This window comes from Staurois parvus, unplaced genomic scaffold (genome assembly GCF_062004578.1).
Source record: "Staurois parvus isolate SC_StPar_1 unplaced genomic scaffold, SC_StPar_1.0 ptg000025l, whole genome shotgun sequence".
In the NCBI taxonomy this organism is placed as follows: Eukaryota; Metazoa; Chordata; class Amphibia; order Anura; family Ranidae; genus Staurois; species Staurois parvus.
The window spans coordinates 18503077-18521674 of record NW_028317821.1 but is presented as its reverse complement, the minus strand read 5'-3'; positions in this window follow the sequence as shown (position 1 = coordinate 18521674).

The window sequence follows — 18598 nt, the reverse complement described above, 5'->3', positions numbered from 1 at the left end:
TAACATCTTAGGTGTATAGATCCCTTGGGTGCTTGAGTGTTCTATCTGCTGGACTGATCCAACTATTTAACATTGTCAGCACTGGCAAACATTAGCTGCATGCCGCTTCTTTTATTCTTCTGCTTCCTTTCCCCTACCCTGCTTGACGGCATTTATCTGCCTTATGACAGCTTTGCTTGAACATCTCTGCACCTTATACACCATTGATCTACCTAATTAATTAATGGAGCTGGACTTTCTATCATTTAAAGAATTGAACATATATTTTAATATGAGCCATTCCTACTAGCACTTTAATATCTGCCTTGAGAAGTGTAGATGTTCACTTCCAAAGCAATCTTAACGTTAACTGTTTCAGTGATTGCAGACTGGGGATTAAATTCTATAGCTTGAGCACCCAAGGGATCTATACACATAAGATGATACCTCATCCTGAAAGGGGATTGATTGATAACCCAAATTTAAGGCAAATTACTGTGGTACATCTCTGAGTGTAGGAGTATTTGGCATCTGGATGATATGAACTCCTTATATGGTTTTTGTTTGTTTGTCTGATATGCGCTCCCTTTGTGCATCTTTTAATTCATGTGATTTTCTATAATGCTAGGAGTTAGCTTTTTGTAATTTTGTAAGCTTTTAATACACTAAGAATTTTCTAAATAAAGTATTTCATTTTTTAATAGACCCAACCCGATTTTTGTCATTAAAGTAACCACTCTTTACCCAGGTAACTTAATTACAGGGGTTCTTCTTATTGCATTTGTTAATATAGTGACAACACCTAATAGGTGAGTGGATTATTGCGTTATTACCATTATAGAAAAATGTTGTGCCTTATGTCTTGGTAATTATTTGATTTTGGACAATGATCTGCCTGAACTCCCTAGAAATAGTGGTACACGTTGCTGGTTCCCTATTATGAGGACCATCATGAAAGAACAGTCTTCTTAATGGAATCACTGGCTAAGAGATAATCTCATACAGCAAGAACCATGCCCTGACAATGAAGGGAAATTTCTTTCTGATGTACTGGAGACATATAAATTATTAGAACAATGTCCTGGTTGAAGTGAAAGTTCAAAACCATCTTAGGAAGAAAGAAGGCTTTAGGATACAACACAACTTTATTCTTGTGTAAGACCAAAAAAAGTTCTTCACAGGATAAGGCTGCTAGCTCAGACACACATCTTGCAGATGTGGTGGGGGCAAGGGATGCAAACTTTTGAGTGAGGTGAAAGTTTTTTGTTTGCACTATAAATAGTAAGTCTTTCATGGGTGATGGTGGACATTTTGAGAGGTAGACTTCCTTCCTTTTAAAGGCTGTCTCAGAGAGACCCCTGATTCTCATGACCTGGGCTTCAACAGCCATACCATTAAAGTCAGTGACCATGAATCATTATGGTAGACCTGACTTTGAAACAGGAGCTCTAGTCGACTTGGAGGAACTTATGGAGTGCCTTCCAGAATCAGGTAAACATCCGCATGGGCCAATTAGGAGCTATGAGGATCAATTGAATGTCCGCCATCTTGATCCTGCTGAGTAGACATTGCAGCAGTTTTAGAAGAGGAAAGGTGTAGACTGGTTTGTACTGTCAGACTCTCTGTCAGACAGTATATCTGCAGCAGCAGACTCATAAATGTCAGAGAAAGATTCTGCAGGGAAAGGCATAGCACTAAATTTACTGCCTCTATGTCCAGAATCAGCAATAGTATTTGCAAGTTGGCCTATAAAATCTAATGCAGGGGGTTAGCAGCCCATAGATCATGTCCCTTCCTTGCTGACCCAGACATACTACTCCTCCCACATATGCACAGCAGCCAGGGAAGCCAGAAGCACTGCGATGGGGGAACCCGGGGGAGCACACAGAGGGGCTCGATGGGAGGGAGGGAGGGAGAGGAGAAGCTAACTTTGAGCTGCTGCAGGGGGGAACTACAGAGGATTGGTTCCAGTAAATGCTCCCCCGCTGCCCCTCCTGTCCAGATTCCTTCGTTCTGCTGCCTGGGTCCCCCTGTGTGCCCCCCTGGTTCCCCTATCTCACAGCGCTGCTGGCTTCCCCTCCTCTCTCACCAGCTGCTGTGAGGGATCTTTTCAAGATGGAGAGCAGAGGAAGGGGCAGGTAAATATGTCACTTTCTTCCTTTTCTGAATGAACACAGTTTTTATGAATGAATCACTCACTGTGTGCATTCAAAACTGTAACATAGTAAACAGAGTTCTTCCTTTTTATTCATTCTGTGTAGCTGAGGCTGCAAAGATGGAAATTGATGACTGTGCGCTCAATCACTTTCTCTGTCTCAAAAATGAGATATCAGGCGTGTGTTTAGACCCCTGATATTTCACCAAAGCTGTCAACAGGGCTGTTTACCAATTGTAAAAAGTGATAAAAATAATAAAGTTGTAATAAAAATAATAAAAAGTAAAATTGTAAAAAATAATTAAAACTAAAAAACTACTGATGCCATACACTGCCCTACTGCCACCAACCTCTGTCCTACTGACACCATCCACTGCTCTACTGCTACTGTACACTGCCCTACTGACACCAACCTCTGCCTTACTGACACTGTCCACTGCTCTACTGACTGCTCTCTCCACTTTAGATGGCGCCCAACTGGAGTGGTATCACAGCCTGGAGAGGAAGTCAGGACAAACATGGTTTCTCTATAGTTTCCTGGAGGCAGCATTCCAGTTGGCTACGCTGCATCCAGGTGACCTCTGGTGGCCATCTTGGGTCATCAGAACCTTTAGAAGCCCCTGCTTCCAGGTGTTGGCACACTTTTGTGAAGTGGCTAGAGTAGGGAAAGTGCACCCGTCTGTCAGGGAACATGATAGTGGGCAGGGAAAGGTTCCAGATGAGTAGGGCCTCGCAATTCTGCAAAAAAGCCCTTTGGGACCAGACCAGCTAGGCTGCATTCCACCCTCTGAATACAGACGCTCTCAGTGCATCTTTTCCCACTGCATCTCTGCATTGAACTAAACTGTGAGTTTCATCCTGAGTTGCATTCACCCGCTGTTGTTGTTTGTAGTTTGGCATTCTCTTCAATACACATTTACAGTTTTACTGCAACCAGACTCTGTCATTACTGCCACCGCACCACACTGCACCTACCCACAACTTAAATAGAGGACAATAATCCAGGCTATCAGCATCAGGTCCCTTAGGGAGGACACTGCAGGTCACCCCAGGACTGTTAACAAATCATAAGCTGGAGAGACCTGCCTAAATTAAATGTGCTTTATTCGGGCCTGCCTGGGCCTTGCTTCATATTGGCAGGACCTCTTTACTTTTTTTGACGAAACTTTGCCTTTGCCAGTGACACGTACCCCATAAGTTGGCCTGTTGGGTATTTTGAACAATTTTGTTCCTCACACTCATTCTAGGATATTGATATGTGTGTTTCTGTTTTATGCTAGAAAACTTGTTTTGTTGAATTGGAAGGGTGATACTCTGCCCTCTATACACCGATTTTATTGCATGGTTAATCTGGTGCTGCCTCAATATAAGCTGATCTATAAAGGACGGGCCTGCCCCAAACAATTTACGAAAATCTGGCAGCCTTGGCTGGATATAGCGGACTCTTTTTGGGGAGATGCTCTCTTGTCGCAACCATTGTCACAGGGTTCTATGGCTTGAGTGGTTGGATTTTACATGCTAATGATTTCCTCTGATCTGTAAGGGAGTTGATGGTGTGGGTGTTTGTGTTTGTTTGTGTCTGTTGTATGTGTTTGGCTGTGTTTTTGTATGTTTCTGACTGCTTACCTGTTATGCTATTATTTTTGTTTTGTGATTCTATCTTGTTATATGTATGGGGTTTCTGGCCTGCAATAATTTGTTGTTTGTTTTTTTTATCCCAATTTATGTACCCTTAATTTTCAATTTTAGTTATGAGTTTCTATTATTATTTGTCTTTTTCTTGTTCTGTTATTGTTTGTGTTTTATAAATGCAAAATAAACATCTTTAAAAAAAAATATGTGCTTTATCCATAAAGGGCAAAGCATGAGGTTTATTTTAATTCCTCCTATCAAGTAGCACTTACCGGTACCTTCTTTCTCCATGCTTTAAACATAGCATTGGGGTGGCATTCCTGCAAAGTTAACACTTGAGTATCAAATAGAGCCTCCTGGGTTGCAAATAGCAGCACTCCCTGTCTTCTATGCCATTGGAGGATTTCAGCGGCATGTAAAAACTCTCATAAGATCATCAATAAAAGACACTGCATAGTAAGCCAGATAACATTGTTAACTATACACCAGGTTTTTGTGTCAATCCTATGAAAGTTTTATGCATGCTTCTGAAACACCAATAATGCAAGAGTCGGAGGCTTGCAAGCTCTCTGTTTGACTCTTCTGCAATTGTCAGTTTTTCAGTATATATATATATAATGCCATGTAAATGTATGTACGTGTGAGAAGAGCAGAGAACAGAAGTAGAAATCTCTATTTTACCTCTCTATCAGCACTCTACAAAGACAGCAATTAGGCATACAAGAATAGAATACTTGTTTATTTGCTGAAATAATAGATTTTTTTTTTTTTTTTTAAAGAATAAATGAAAATGTAACCTTACACTGAGATGTTACAGAGGAGAAGCCAGTGAAACACAAGTACTCTCTATAAGTGTACAATGGCTGCATTTACATCTCATGAGAGAGAAAGCCCCAGAGATGTTAGCTTGCAGTAAAAGTGAAGAAACAATTCTTATTGATTCAGAAAACACACGTCCTGGCATACTTTATTTTCTTGGAAGCAATGCATCCAGTTAAGCCTCTTATCCTTTAAGCCTCCAAAAAATCTTAAGCACCCCAGATCAGCTTCTGACTTGTGAGATTTTGACAATGTCTCACTGTCTTCTTTTAGGAATTCTTCAGTAAATGCATTTTGACCACCCAAATAAATTGTAACTGTATATACCAGGTGCATAAATCCACATTCTTACTGTAATGAAATTGTAATAAAACATTAAATATGACCATTTTCACATTTTTGGTGGGTCTTACCAAAAAGGATGCTCAGTCTTGGCCAGTAGCATAAAAAAAAACCACAATGATTAGGCATTGCCCAAAACCTGATATTTCAGTAATAGGTGAATGCTAGTGGTTACTTACAAACTTCTCATACTAAGTCCTCATGCACACTGGACATTTTTACAGCTGCTGTTTTTGGCATTTTTTTCTACAGCCAATAAACTCCCCAGCATGTTATCCTATGTATAAACTAAAACCAAACGCAAAAATTAAGTTAATCATAAATAAATAAAGCAAACATAAATATATGTGAAAATACAAAAAATTTCCAAATATAAAAAATTCCCAAATCAATGGTGAAAATAAAAAGTGCTGCAATCAACAAAAACAGTGCTAAAGGAACTCCAACATGCCCACACCATACTTGACTTTCAATATAATCCGCACTCACCAAATAAAATGGACTCTTCACTGATAGGGCTTAAGAGTCACACATGCTTTTGGGTAAGATATATCCTCCAAATAGAATCCCAATCAAGGAGAGAAAATTCTTGCTTGACAAGCTCCAAATGACCACCCACAAGGTCGATGAAATGCAAAGAGATAATAGAGACACTAATAGTGTACTACTACAAACAACTCTTTAATTAGTTAAAACCGATGCATAACATGCACTCACAATGTATAAATGAATAAAAAGCCTCCTTAAAACAAATTATCCCCATCAGGAAGGTTATAAGATCACATCAATCATGGCTCCCACAACAAGTGAACTGGCAGCAGTGCATTGAGGCTCAGACCGGCTACAGTGTGTCCTCCACTACACCAAGATGGCTCTGGAGCGCCGCAACCAGCGTGCGCTCCACTCCCCGGACGTGACGTCACAAAGCCTCCATCGGAACCGGAAATTGCGTCAACGCGTTTCACCCCTCCTCCAGGGCGTTATCAAAAATGTTCACATGTTTATGTTTGCTTTATTTATTTATAATTAACTTAATTTTTGCGCTGTGGTTTTCGTGTATATATATTTTATTTGATGTTTATTCATTGATGAGCAGCAGCATTATTTGTTTGTTTTTGTTGGGTCCAGGCGTGGGTTTTAGCTCACACTATGTTTTCCTATGTGTACGTGCACAAATAGACTGTAATCAGCATTTTGTGGCTGGAAAAAAACCCCAAGAACTAGTGGGTTTCTAGAGGAATTTTTTAACTGTAAAAACGCTCTAATGCTGAAAAATGTGGCAAAATAAGGTAACCAGTGTTTTTGGGCTTTTTTTTAGAAAAAAAAAATTTGGTGGGGGGTAAAAAAAGCTAAAAAATGCAAACGCAAAAAAAGCAGCTAAACGCTAATGCAAAAACACTAAAAAATGCTGAAAAACTCATGTTTTTAACGTGACTTTACACAGCTAACGTTACCAGAATTATTAAAACGCCCAGTGTGCATGGAGCCCAAGAGTGAACTCCCCTCATAATAACACATGAAAAGAACTAGGTAATTGGGGAAATGAGATCTGGAGCCCACTTAAAATAAATTAAGATAGTGGGGCTTATTTACCAAAGCTGGAGAGTGCAAAATCTGGTGCAGCTGTGCATAGTAACCAATCAGCTTCCAGGTTTGATCGTCAAAGCTTAACTGAATGTGCTGAAGTTAGAAGCTGATTGGCTACCAAGCACAGCTGCACCAGATTCTCAATGCACCAGTTTTAGTAAATCAGCCCCAGTGGGTTAATACACAAGCTCTTGACAAAGTTAACCTGCCACTAACATACACAAATATTGTGTTAGTCCTCATGCACACTGGACGTTTTCGGTAACGCTGTGTAAAGTCACGTTAAAAATTTGAGTTTTTCAGCTTTTTTTAGCGGTTTTGCATTAGCTTTCAGCTGCGTTTTCCTGCGTTTTTTAGCAGTTTTCTTACCAAAAAAAGTTGTTTTTGTAAAAAAAAGTCCAAAAATGCTGTTTTACCGCGTTTTCCAGCATTAGACCGTTTTTACAGCTAAAACTCCTCTAGAAACCCACTAGTCCTGGGTTTTTTTTCCAGCCAAAAAACCTCCCAGCCAAAAAACATTGATTACAGTCTATGTGTACATGGACACATAGAATAACATGCTGGGGGGTTTACTAGCTGTAGAAAAAAATGTCAAAAGCCAAAAACAGCAGCTGTCACGTTAAAAATATGAGTTTTTCAGCTTTTTTTAGCGGTTTTGCATTAGCTTTCAGCAGCGTTTCCCTGCATTTTTAGCATTTTTTTACCAAAAAAAGTCCAAAAACGCTGTTTTACCGTGTTTTCCGGCGTTTTTTCAGCATTAGAGCGTTTTTACAGCTAAAACTCCTCTAGAAACCCACTAGTCCTGTTTTTTTTTCCTACCAAAAAATGTCCCAGCCAAAAAATATTGATTGCAGTCTATTGCAGGCCATAGATGGGTCGAAAATCGGCCGAATGGGGATTTGTCGGCCGAAAATAAAATCGGCCGATTTTCGGATCGTTAGTGGGCGATTTGGTCGGCCGTTTTTCGGGATTTTGGCCGTTTTTTTTTTTTTGGTAAAGTTGGAAAAAATCGGCCGATCGGCCGATTTTCGCGGCATTAATGGGCCAATCGGCCGATTTTTTACCGATATAAAATATGCGCATGAGCAGTGACCTGCAAGAGGAAGACAAAAAGAAGAAAAAGAAGAAGAGGAAGAGGATGAAGAAGAGGATGAAAAAGAGGATGAAGAAGAGGAAGAAGAAGATGAGGATGAAGAAGAGGATGAGGAAGAAGAAGAAGAGGATGAGGAAGAAGAAGAAGAGGATGAGGATGAAGAAGATGAGGATGAAGAAGAGGATGAGGAAGAAGAAGAAGAGGATGAGGATGAAGAAGATGAGGATGAAGAAGAAGAAGAGGATGAGGATGATGAAGAAGAAGAAGAAGAAGAAGAAGAGGATGAGGAAGAAGAAGAGGATGAGGATGAAGAAGAAGAAGAAGAAGAAGAAGAAGAAGAAGAGGATGAGGAAGAAGAAGAAGATGAGGATGAGGATGAAGAAGAGGATGAGGAAGAAGAAGAGGATGAGGAAGAAGAAAAAGATGAAGAAGAAGATGAAGAAGAAGATGAAGAAGAAGAGGATGAGGATGAAGAAGATGATGAAGAAGAAGAAGAAGAAGAAGAAGAAGAAGAGGATGAGGATGAAGAAGAAGAGGATGAGGATGATGAAGAAGAAGAAGAGGATGAGGAGGATGAAGAAGAAGAAGAAGAGGATGAGGAAGAAGAAGAAGATGAGGATGAAGAAGAGGATGAGGATGAAGAAGAGGATGAGGAAGAAGAAGAGGATGAGGAAGAAGAAGAAGAAGAGGATGAGGATGAAGAAGAAGATGAAGAAGAAGATGAAGAAGAAGAAGAAGAGGATGAAGATGAAGAAGAAGAAGAAGAGGATGAGGATGAAGAAGAAGATGAAGAAGAAGAAGAAGAAGAGGATGAGGATGAAGAAGAAGAAGAAGAAGAGGATGAAGAAGAAGAAGAAGAAGAGGATGAGGATGAAGAAGAAGAAGAAGAAGAAGAGGATGATGAAGAAGAAGAGGATGAGGATGAGGATGAAGAAGAAGAAGAAGAAGAAGGAGGATGAAAATAAGAAGAATTCCAGTCCAGCAAAAAGTATCTCTGCAGAGAGCTCCGCTATTTCTGACAGTTCTCTGACAGTTCTTTGACATTTACAGCGGTTGAAACATTGTATCTATTTGTTTCCGAATAAAAACATCTGTATTCTAAATGGAAACAAATAGATACAATGTTTCAACCGCTGTAAATGTGAAGGAACTGTCAGAGAACTGTCAGAAATAGCGGAGCTCTCTGCAGGGACACTTTTTGCCAGCTGTAGAAGGGATGAAAATCGGCCGATTTTTTTTACCATTGATGGTAACGTCGGCCGCTTGAACGACCGAATTTTCGTTTTTTAAAAGAAAAATCTGCCGTTTTTTCTCCCCATCTATGGCCTGCATATGTGTACATGGACACATAGGATAACATGCTGGAGGGTTTACTAGCTGTAGAAAAAAACGTCAAAAGCCAAAAACAGCAGCTGTAAAAACATCAAGTGTGCGTGAGGACTTGTCTCCATCCACATGGGTGTAAAATGGGGCAGTCACCTTATTTGCAGGTAAAATAAATATGCATTTTTTTATTTTTTGGAGCTTGTAAACCCCTGCACCAGCGATTAGTAGATCTCTGGTGCCATGCAGGTCTCCAGCAAAATGTCAGTTTAATCTGTGTCCTCGTACCTTGTACAAGCAGACAGTTTTAGGCCTCATGTACATGAGCAGCTCCTAAACCCAACTCCATAAAAGCCTATGTGTCCATGTACACATGGGCTTTTAGCAGAGTTTAGGAGCTGCCTCATTTAGGTGTGGTTAAACCTCCCTCTCCTGAATGTGGAAGTGTCGAGTTCAGGATAGGAACATTTTGATTGCTGACTGCGATTTGCATTTTCCCGCAGTTGGCGGCCAGGGTAGGCTCATGTACATGGAGCCTAACACTGACAGGAAGACTGAATGAACTATCACAGCTCTCTCCAAAGCCATGGCCGACATCTGCAAAGGTTTGTTGAGACTTGTAGTTCATTCATTCACAGAACTCTGTGAATGAATGATGTGGCCGTGTGGGCGGAACTTCTCCCCATACTGAGGGGGGCATTGGGCAGTGGCTGAAGCATTGGAAACATGTTCCACCCTAAAAAGGGGTGAAACATGGACACGTTCCCAAAGGTGAAGGTATGAGATAGCAAATGTGGGGATTTTAATTGGAGGGAGAGCTCACTCCTGTGATAGTGGGGCAAACAGTAATGGCTGTGGGCATCTTAGCAATGTTCTAGCAAGTAGGCAGAACAGGAGGATGCCATCTCTGGGAGTTTTCTGGCCAAGCTTTAGGAAAAACGTAAATGACCTACACCTATAACAAATGCATTATTCAACTTATTCAAAGCTGTGCAGTTGTTTTTTTGTCTATAGCCTACACTTACCTGCGTAGGTATTTTTTGGTAAAGGTGACCTAAGGGCTCATACACACAGGCATAGGATTGTCTGCACTGCGGAATTTTTTTGCTATGGGACTATTAACATTGTTATGTTTTGGTCCACAGCGTTAAACTGTGTAAACCACTACTAAAAAAAAATCTCAGTCATGGTCCAATTTAGATCATATTTTACGATGTATACATGGTAACGTAAAAATGGACCCTTTAAACTGCCACCAATGTTTACAGAAATCAGGGATCACATAATAGGGTCCGGCACACTGGCTTAAAATACGCTGCTTCTGCCGGAGGTTTGCATTTTGCCTGTAGAAGCAGCTCAGTGTTATCTTGTGTCCATGGACATTAGGACATTTAAAGGCATATCTTAACCACGTGCCTACCGGGCACTTTTACCTCCTTCCTGTCCAGGCCAATTTTCAGCTTTCAACACTCTCATACTTTGAATGACAATTGCGCAGTCATGCAATATTGTATCCATATAAAATTTTTATCATTGTTTGCACACAAATAGAGCTTTCTTTTGGTGGTATTTCATTGCCACTGGGTGTTTATTTTTTACACTATAAAGAAAAAAAAAGAGCAAAACAATTTGTAAAAAAGTTTCTTTGTTTCTATTATAACATTTTGCAAACTGGTAATTTTTCTCCTTTACTGATGTGCGTTGATAAGGCTGCGCTGATGGGCACTGATGTGACACGGATACGCAGCACTGACTGGCTGCACTGGTGGGCATTGATGAGGAGGCACTGCTGGGTACTGATGATCAGTGCCAATCTGCTCTGTGACAATAGCCGGTTATTGGAGGCGCGAGGGAGGGTTCGCACATCACTGAGCAAAGTCGCAAAATCATTTTCAGTGTCTGATGACAAATTTCCCACGAATCATCACTTAATTCTGCAAGTGGTTCTAATTTACTATCGCTGTTCTCTAGCTGGTCTAAAACCGTTTTTGACCTAAAAGGACACTTTTTGGACGCCATGGACATTTCTCAGTTTCAAGGCAGAAAGAAAAGTAGAAATGCAGGCGAGGCACAGGACAAAACGTATGTGAAATGGTTTGATACAGTAATGTTTTACTATGTGATTTTAGTGAATGTCACTTCTACAATTTTCAAATTTCCCACCAGTTCTGTCCCTGTACATTCTGACGTTACAGGGAATGGAACCCGGAAGACAGATGCCAGCATCAGCCAGAGGACATTGCCGGGGACACTGCAGGGAGGACATCGTGGGAGCGCAGGACAAGGTAAGTGAAGAGATCCTGGAGTAGCACTGCAGGGTATTCCCGAGTGTAGCTCGGGGTTACCGCTTGTGGTGCTGAATCTTTACCCCGAGCTACACTTGGGAATAGCTCCAGGGAGGTTAAAGTGAACAGTGGTTGGCTTTAACAGCTGGAAAGCTAGTATTTTCAGAAGATAAAGTCTGCAGTGACAGCCTGGGCCATTCTGACAGACAGGTTTCCTTTACAGTGAACCTACAAGGATTGAAAAAAAAAAAAACAAGTTACACTTACGGTAACGTCTTTTCCAGGAGTCTTTCAGGCCAGCACTCTGAGAGACCTCGGCTCCTCCCCATCTGAGGAAACACCTCCACCTACAATAAAAAAGCTCCACTCCCCTCTGACCTCAGTTCTCCAAGCATCCTCCGGTCATCTGGGGAGACACAATGCGAGACAACATAATCATAATAAGCCATCTTCACATAACCAATATCAACAGTGGGTGGGAAACCGGTGCTGGCCTGAAAGACTCCTGGAAAAGACGTTACCATAAGTGTAACTTGGTTTTTCCCCTACCGTCTTTCAGGCCAGCACTCTGAGAGGATAAGCGAGTACTCACCCTTCAGGCGGGCTAACTGCTTGTAAGACCTTACGACCAAAGTCCTGCTCCTGCACCGAGACCAGGTCCAGTCTGTAATGCTTGGCAAATGTGTCATAGCTGGACCATGTTGCCGCTCTGCAAATCTGCCCTGGGGAAACCCCTGCTAACTCTGCCTGGGTAGCCGCCACAGCTCGGGTGGAATGTGCCTTGATACCCTCCGGGACCTCTAGGCCTTCTGCCTGATACGCTCCTGTAATCGCCAGCCGCAGCCAGCTGGCCAGCGTCCTTCTAGACGCCTTCTTGCCTCTTCTAGCCCCCTTAAAAAAAACAAAAAGGGATTCGGTGCTTCTGAACTCCCTAGATTTCTCTAGATACTGGAGAACGCACCTTCTGACATCTAAACAATGATACCTCTCCTGATCTACCCCCACCGGGTCAGGAAAAAACGAGGGAAGGACAATGTCCTGTTCCCTCTGGAAACTCCGAGCTACCTTCGGAATGAAGGACGGGTCTGGTCTGAAAACGATCCTGTCTGAAAAAATACGGAGATAAGGTGTTCTGATCGAGAGGGCCTCCATCTCACACACCCTCCTCGCCGTGGTAATCGCCACCAGAAAAGCCGTTTTAATGGTGAGCTCACCTATCGGACAGGACTCCAAGGGCTCGAACGGAGCCCTAGTCATCCCCCCGAGCACCTTGGCCAAATCCCACACCGGAAATGGTCTGGACCTCGGAGGCCTCTGCCTCACCAGAGCTTTGAAAAACCTACTCACCAACGCCTCCCTGGCCAGGGGCGTCTCCAAGAACACACTGAGGGCCGAGACCTGGCCCTTGAGCGTGCTGACAGACAATCCCTTGTCCGCTCCCGCCTGCAGGAATTCCAACACGGAAACCAAACTATGGGTTGCCACTGCTGTCCGGTCACACCAGGCTGTAAAGCAACCCCAGACCCTACCATAAATGGCCTGGGTCTCCTCCTTCCTACTGGCCAGTAATGTCGCCACCACCCTAGGCGAGAACCCCTTCTCTAAGAGGAGCTGCTGCTCAGAAACCAGGCCGTTAACCGCAATCTTCCTACGCTGGGGCAAAGAACCGGCCCCTGTGTTAACAAATCCTCTCTTGGTGGCAGCTCCCAGGGTGGACGAGAGGCCAAACTCTTTAGGGTCGCAAACCACGCCCGCCGCGGCCAGAAGGGAGCTATGAGGATTAACGAGGTCCCCTCTGTCCTGAATTTCCTCAGGACCAGGGGGAGCAAAGGAACCGGGGGAAAGGCGTAACAAAGCCGGTAGTCCCACCTCTGACCTAATGCGTCCACCGCTCTGGACCCGTGCCAGCGGGATAGAGAGAAGAAATTTGGGACCTTGTTGTTCCTTCCGGAGGCAAAAAGGTCCACATCCGGGGATCCCCACCTTCGCACAATCTCCTGAAAGACATCGGGGTTCAAGGCCCATTCCGACTCCCTGAGCCGAGTCCTGCTCAGGAAGTCTGCCTTCTGGTTCAGCTCCCCCTTTAAGTGTATCGCAGACAGGGACGCCAAATTCAGCTCTGCCCAGGACAACAGTGTCGCCGCTAAGGCCCCGAGGGCCTTGCTCCGCGTCCCTCCCTGCCTGTTTATATAAGCCACTGCCGTGGCATTGTCCGTCAGGACACGCACGTGCTGGCCCGTGACCCCCGCCTGGAAGGAGTGCAGAGCCTCCCACACTGCCCTCAATTCCTTCCAATTCGAGGATTTGCCCTTCTGCCCTAAGGACCATTCCCCCTGAGTCACCAAATTTCCCAGGTGGGCTCCCCAGCCCCTGGCGCTGGCATCCGTAGTGACCTCCGCGGAAATCGGAAAGCACCACAACAGCCCCTGAGTTATGCTGGACGATCTCCTCCACCACCATAGAGACCTTTCACACTGGGGGGCACCAAGACCCTGCGTTCTAGGGAGTGACACTTCCTGTCCCAAACCCTCAGGATCCACAACTGGAGGGGACGCATATGCAGACCTGCCCACTGAACCGCCGGAATGGACGCTGTCAGCAATCCAAGTACCGACATGGCCTGTCTTATGGACATCGACCTGCTCCCCTGCAGTAATCTGACTCCGGCCTCCAACTTGGTGACTTTTTCCAAAGTCAGGCTGGTCTTTTGGTCTACCGAGTCTAGAGTGTAGCCCAAGTAAATCACCTTCTGAGAAGGCACCAGGCAGGACTTCTCCAGATTCAAAATCCACCCCAAGCTTTCCAGATGGTTCCTCACTATAACCAGGTCTTGCCGTAAGTGAGCCTCTGAATCCGCGAAGAGCAGCAAATCGTCCAGATAGGCCACCACTGAAATCCCCCTTAAGCGGATAGAAATCAGTGCCTCCGACAGAACCTTGGTGAATACTCTTGGCGAGGAGGAAAGGCCGAATGGAAGAGCCCTGAACTGCCAGTGTCGAATTCCTTCCTCCCCCCCCACTGCCAACCTGAGGAACCTCTGAGAGGCTTCCGCCACGGGCACGTGTAGGTAGGCGTCCTTCAAGTCTATGGATGCCATGAATGCACCTGGTGGGATTAGGGACCTGATTGTAAAAATGGAGTCCATGCGGAACCTCCGGTAACGCACTGACTTGTTCAAGGGTTTCAGGTTCAAAATCAGTCTGAACGCCCCAGACGGCTTTTGAACCACAAACACATGGGAATAAACTCCCTTCCCTCGCTCCGCTACTGGAACCCTGGAGATGACCCCCTGGGACTCTAGAATCTCCAAAGCGCCCACCAGAGCCGTGTCCTTCGTCGGATCCCTTGGACGGGTCGTCACCAGAAAAGTCTCGGGTGGCGGTCTCAGAAATTCTAACCGGTAACCCCTTCGGATGACATCCAAAATGAAGGGGCTGGTGACCATGGCTTCCCACTGTGGGAGGAATGCCGCCAATCTTCCCCCCACAGGAGGAACCAAGTCACCTTGGTTTTTGGGGCTGCTCAGGAGGACGAAAAATCGCTCCCCCTCTTCCCCTACCTCTCTGTCCAGCCGACCTACCCTGACCAGGCGGTCGCAGGCTCAGCCTCTTTGCCGGGCGGGCCTTCCGTGTCCCCCCCTCCTGCATTTTCCTCTTGAGGGGGAAGGACTTTTTCCTATCAGCTGTCCGGTCCAATAATTCCTCCAACCCCGGGCCGAACAGACAGTCTCCTGTGAGGGGGATGCCGCATAACCTAACTTTTGAAGTGATGTCCCCCTGCCATGTCTTTAGCCACAGCGCCCTTCTGGCTGAATTGGTCAGGGCAGCAGACCTGGCCCCCAATCTCACCAACTCTGCGGAAGCATCCGCAATATACCCCACTCCTTGCAAAAGGGTCTCAAAAGAGGCCAAGATTTTTTCCTTGGGAGAGTCTGCCACAATATGGGCCTGTAATTGCGTAAGCCAATACTCTAAGTTCCTGGCTACCACTGTCGTAGCCATGGCCGGCTTCAGGTTGTACAGGGTCGAGTCCCAGGCCTTCCTAAGGAGAGACTCCGCCCTTTTGTCCAATAAGTCTGGTAAGACCCCCATGTCCTCAAACGCTAGGTCAGTTCTCCTGGTCGTTTGGGAAAAGGCCGCGTCTAGCCTGGGGCTCTTGTTCCAGACCGCCTCCGGGTCTTCCGAAAACGGAAACCTCCTTCTCAATGCTTTTGAGAAGAACGGTTTCCTTTCCGGGTCTTGCCACTCCTTCTTCATCGTGTCTACCAAAATGTCATGCACAGGAAACATTCTGTGCTGGTGCTCCTCCAATCCCTGATACATTTGGTCGTGGAGAGATAAGGCCTTAACCTCCTCCTTAATGTCCAGGGTTTCGTATATAGCCCCCAGGAGCTCATCAACCTCCTCTAGGGTCAACTTATACCGGGAGGGGCCCCTCCCTTCCTCCGAGGGACCCTCACCCGCTGATTCCTCCTCAGACTGGGAGTCCCCCACTGGTTCCTCCCCGGTCATAAGGGGTTCCCGACGACTCACCGAAGCCACCTGGGGGGGGGGGGGGGGGAAGTGTAGGTAATGGGAGGGCAAACCTCTCCATGAGGGACTTGAAGGAGTCGAAGGTGGTAGCCAACTCCTTCACTGACCTGGCTAGGTCCCCCTGTTCTGGCTTCTCCTCCCTCACCAACCCCTGTATACATGGGCCACAAAGAACCTTTCGCCAAGATTCTTTTAAAACTTCCTTACAGGAAGGGCATCTCCGCTTGGGCTCCTGGTGCCTAAGTTTAGCTCGGGCCTTGCCCTGAAAGACACAAAAGAAAAGGGGGGAGGAGGGAAGCCCAATCAGTCCGATACTAAACACCCCCCCCCCTGCTTCCCGGCAGAGCAAACAAGGGCCTGAAAAACCGCAGACCCCTTGCCCTACCTTCCCACTGCTAGGGGCCCACAGGTAGGGGAGGCCTCCACTGAGGCACCTTACCTGTGACTGGCTGGTGCTGGCATCTCCTGGTCCCGGTGCCTCCGACATCCCGTACCGGAGGGTGGTCGCCTGGTGCAGGTCTGTCCCCCAGACCGCTGTGCACCGCACCGCCATTTTTGAATTTCGCGCCGCCGTGGTGTGAAGGCCGCGACCGGAAGCAGAACTCGCAGCCCTGGGCGAAGCCCCGCCCCTTCCGCCGGAAACCGCCGTCTCCCGACGTCCGGCCCGGCAAAGCCCTCAGACCGCCAGCATGGGAAGGAGCGGAACTCCCCCCGATCCTCCCCAGACCTCACCACGGCCACCCCGACGCCCCCCCTCGCCGGAGGGGGTCGGGGGGCGAAGAGCAGGTAAGTGCCCTGTCCCGTCCCCCGGGATGCACTCTCACTGCTGGCAGCCTGCCCTGGGAGGATATGCAGCCGGACACTCCGGCCTTCACTCCCGGCTGCGTCGGGCCTCACAGCCGGCTATCCGGCCCTCGGCTCCCCTATCGTCTTCCTGCGCCTCCTCGTGTCTCCCCACCGGAGGAAACACCTGAGAACTGAGGTCAGAGGGGAGTGGAGCTTTTTTATTGTAGGTGGAGGTGTTTCCTCAGATGGGGAGGAGCCGAGGTCTCTCAGAGTGCTGGCCTGAAAGACGGTAGGGGAAAAATAAAAAATTATATTATCTATATATATATATATATATATTCATGTTCTTCTATAGCAACGTCAATTTATGCAGCGCTTTACATATATATTGTACATTCACATCAGTCCCTAACCCTCAAGGAGTGTACAATCTATATATAAATAAAAGGTGCTATTGCTGATGTTTGTTAATGGGAAGCCTAGCATCTTCACTCTTTTGCAAACATTAAAATGCACATTTCCAGTGAGACTCTTCTGAAACACTTGTTTGCACAAATGTTAGGGCTCACATCCCAAGGACAGAAAAAAAAAAATGTTTACATCTAAACATAAAGCCAGTGGTTACTTTGGTATCGGAACATAAAAATGTGTGTGAAGAACAAGAGGGGTGTCTTCTAGAGCTACCGCTGCTTTTACTATAGTTACTTTTGTATCTAAACATAAAGCTGGGTTACACTTTGTATCTCAAAATAAAAATCCAAAATGAACATTGCTGTGTGAAGAACAGGAATGGTTGTGTATATAGAAATTAGATTGTACCCATGGGAGGGAGGCCGGGTGCTACATTTGGATCTTTACTAGAGCCACTAGGTGGCTAGACTTATGAAACGGCAAATATCTAAGAACATATATGAGTACGTGTTCTTGGAATACAGTACATATTAGGGTTGATTTACTAAAACCGGAGAGTGAAAAATCTGATACAGCTGTCCATGGTAGCCAATCGGCCTCTAAATTTCAGCTTGTTGAATTAAGCGGTGACAAAAAAAAAAAACCACAAACACCTGGAAGCTGATTGGTTTCTATGCAACCAGATTTTGCACTCTCCAGTTTTAGGAATTCAACCCCAATGTCTAGTTACAAATATTTATATCAATCCTTCATGATTTTTAGGGACCAAATGTTGTAGACCTGAGAAAAGTGAGGATGTTTGCACCTGTCAGTGTAGGTGGATGTTGGGTAATTAGCTGCTCAAATGTGCTTTAGCTCTAATACTTTTGAGGCAATGACCAGGAACAAGTACACCGATCAGCACTACTAGCTATATTTGTTATGGATAAGTGAATACAATATTGAAGCCAGAGACAACTGGCATTTGCACATGCAGGTCAGAAATTGTATTCTACATATTTCTCTTAAGTTTACTTTGTTACCCAAGTCCTTATAGAAGAGGGTGAGTGACCAATGTAGAGGCATTAGTCATATGACCATCCACTCTAATCGAGACAAAATTTAAAGGTTTGCAGAAAATGGTGACACCTTTAAAGTGGTTGTAAACCCTTACATATACTCAGTAACTGGCCTAAGGTGATATGCAGATCAAACAAATCCTTATAAGTTTTACCTGGTTATCTACAGCTGTCTGACCCTTATATGTCCATTCAAAGTGCAGATTTTACACAAGATCTCAGCTCTGAAGAGCAGGGGGCAGAGACCCGACGTTACATCAGAGAGCTCTGGGAGCTGATTGGAGGGACCAGACACACCCCCCCCACACAGCATCCACAGGCTGTCAATCTGCTGGAGGTCCCTCCCCTGCCACCATTTTTCTCTTGGTGTCAGGAAAATTTGTCATAAGTGACTCAGGCAGAGGAATGAAGCAGCAGACAGAAATGATACTTCATGCTCTTAAATGACAAGTACATACTATAGGAGGGATATGCTTTTTTCATATTTCATGTCTGATGTTCACAACCACGTTAACCCTATATTCACCGACACTACGGTATATGTGATAATGTAAATTTACTGTAAAAGTTCAAATTATGTCTGCATTAGAAACCAA